The sequence below is a fragment of the Octodon degus genome, unplaced genomic scaffold, assembly GCF_000260255.1.
Source record: "Octodon degus isolate 3935 unplaced genomic scaffold, OctDeg1.0 scaffold00162, whole genome shotgun sequence".
Lineage (NCBI taxonomy): Eukaryota > Metazoa > Chordata > Mammalia > Rodentia > Octodontidae > Octodon > Octodon degus.
The window spans coordinates 2,776,583-2,779,082 of record NW_004524738.1 but is presented as its reverse complement, the minus strand read 5'-3'; the positions used below and the strand labels follow the sequence as shown (position 1 = coordinate 2,779,082).

The 2,500-nt window shown below is 50.8% G+C and overlaps 1 protein-coding gene across 5 annotated transcripts in view; it reads left to right on the top strand.

The window, feature by feature from the left end:
• Positions 1-123, top strand: part of Sh2d6 (SH2 domain containing 6) — a 7,712-nt gene extending 7,589 nt beyond the window's left edge. For all 5 annotated transcript variants that reach the window (XM_023702917.1, XM_023702913.1, XM_023702915.1 and 2 more), the window contains one exon: positions 1-123. This exon is cut by the window's left edge and continues 411 nt beyond it. The gene's annotated coding sequence lies outside the window, so the exon portion shown is untranslated.
• The last annotated feature ends 2,377 nt before the right edge of the window (positions 124-2,500 follow it).

Genomic DNA, 2,500 nt, shown 5'->3' with positions numbered 1-2,500 from the left:
GAATTCTTGATCTACTGAGGTGGCCTCCACGTGGTTCCGTGGTGCTCCAGGGGCAGACTGGTCAGGCCTAAGGGCCCTGCAGGGGTTAGGCCAGAGCAGAATGGTAGAGCCCACTCCAGCAGATTGCAGCTTTGGTCTGAAAGTCCTGTGTACTAAAGAGGAGGGCCAGGCCCAGGATGGTTGCTGATTTATTTGGTGCTTTGCTTGTGGGTGATAGGTAGGGTGGGGAGCGGAGGGAGGAGGCTCAAGGCTGTCTTTGCCACCACATTAGGGGATGAGGATGGAGTCCAGTACCACTCTCCAGCTCCTAATTACTGAGGTGTGTGTGTGGGGAGAAAGCCTGATTTTTCCTTTTGTTTGGTTAGTTGGGACTGATTGACATGCAGCTAGGACTCCTTGTGGTGCTCCTGTCTCAGCCTCCCCGGGGGTTTTTTTTTTTTTTTTTTTTTGACACAGGATCTTGCTATGTAATTCAGACTGTCCTAGAACTCACTGTGTCGCCCAGGGTGCACTCGGAACTCAAGGCAATTCTCCTGCCTCAGGCTGCTGAGTACCTGGATTACAGGCGTGGGCCCCCACGCCCACAAGAGGAGCTTGATTTTAAGCTGTTGGTGTTAAGAGGAGGGGCGATGTGGGACCCCAAAACCATACTGGATGAAAAGCTAGGAAAGGTTAAACAGCAGCACTGGATAAGATAGGGCATCTGGGCGGGGGCAGGGGGCAATGGCGAGACTCCAGACTTGGGGGCTCAGGAAACGCTGCGCAGCTGGGCGTGGGCCGGGAAGCTGGAGTGGGGGTGGGGACCGCGTGGTCGGTGGGGGTGGGGCGACGGGCCCTGGCGCGGAGCCCGGAACACCCCGTGCTGTGCCTGAAGTGCCATGTGACTGTGACTCTGCGAAACAAAGGGCGGCTCTGTAGACATCCCTCCCTCGCAGGGACTGGTACCGAGTGCCCCCAGGACCCCCACACCTTTGGCTTTCCTTGCCGACCGGAGATCCATTGGGGGGAGTTGGGGGCGCCCTGGGGGCGCCCTGGGGGATGGGGAGGGAGACGGGACACAGAGGACGCTGAAATGCGGGGGAGGAGGAAAGGAGTGGTAGCGCCTGTGATCCCTCAAACGTCACCCTCATGTGTCATTGGTGGGAGGATCCTTTCCCTGCGTAATCACTGCTCTCTGCTTAGGAGGCTTAAATGAGGCCTTGTGCGCAAGGAAAGCCTGATGGGAAGCCTTCGAGTTCCTCTTTACCAAACAAGCATGTCTGAGGTCAGGTCAAGTAGCTGTTGCTGCCACATACACAGCAGGGATGTTGACTCCGGCCAGGTGGCCAAGATGAGGATGGGGAAGCTGGGTAGTGCGCGGAGCTGACCAAGATGCGCATGAGTGGGGGGGTGCTGCGCCTCCGCCAGAGGCTTAGCTGGGTTGGGGGTAGGGGCTGCATGGGCGTGGCCTGCCCCTCTGCGGCAGCCCCAGCCTGGCTTGGTTCTGGGGAAGCTGGCATCTTGGGAGAGCACTGAGGGCACCGGGAGGGGCTGTATCTCCCCCACACTTTGCAGTTCGGCCTCCCTAGAGGATCCCACCCCTCCAAGGAGCTCCAGGGCCTGTTTGGTTTTGTTTTTATTTTTTGTTTTTCTATGGAATCTTTTTTTTTTTTTTTTTTGGCGGGGAGGGGAGTACTGAGAATCGAACCCAGGACTTTGCGCTTGCCAGGCAAGCACTTGTGCCACTGAGCTATATCCCTGGCCCTGTTTTTGTCTTTTTTGAGATACAGTCACTATGCAGTTCAGACTGGCCTTGAGCTCACTTTGTTTTGTTTTGTTTTTTTTTTTATCTTTCAAAACTATTTGAAGTGGAATTCTCAACTTCCAATACCATGATTTGATATGCTTAACATCATCTATTTATTTATTTATTTATTTGTATTGTTAATTTCTTTTTTTTTCCATAATTTTATTGAGAAACAAATAGCAACGAGACAGTTTCAAACCAAATTGGTAGGGCAGTTTCAATAATTAACACATTGCATACATTCTTCCTAGTGGTTAATTGCTGTACAAGATGCGGACATGATAGCCTATTCACAAACACTATTAGAACAAATCCCTCTATTCATTAAGAGAATGTAAGTATATAAATATCCTAACCACTTTGAATACACAGATACAAAATGGACATTGATCCGTATCCCCTTTTTTGTTCGGTTCCGTTATTTGAATATTATAGGTGTGTTAACTCAACAAAATATTCTAAAAAAGTCCAGTAGTCCATAATAGTATTGGGTCTTCTGTTTCCCTGGCAATGTCAGAAATTGTTGACCTGAGTCCCCTACAGCTCAACATAACACCATGTAGATCCTTTGTCAGTGTCAGCCATGTGGATGAGTCACGGCCATTGCTTGGCCAGTGTGCTCTCTGTGAAAGCCTGAGAGAATATTTTCTCTCCACGTGACTCTCCTTAGGCACACTCTACATCATCGATCACTTTCCTCTTTGGCCCCATAAT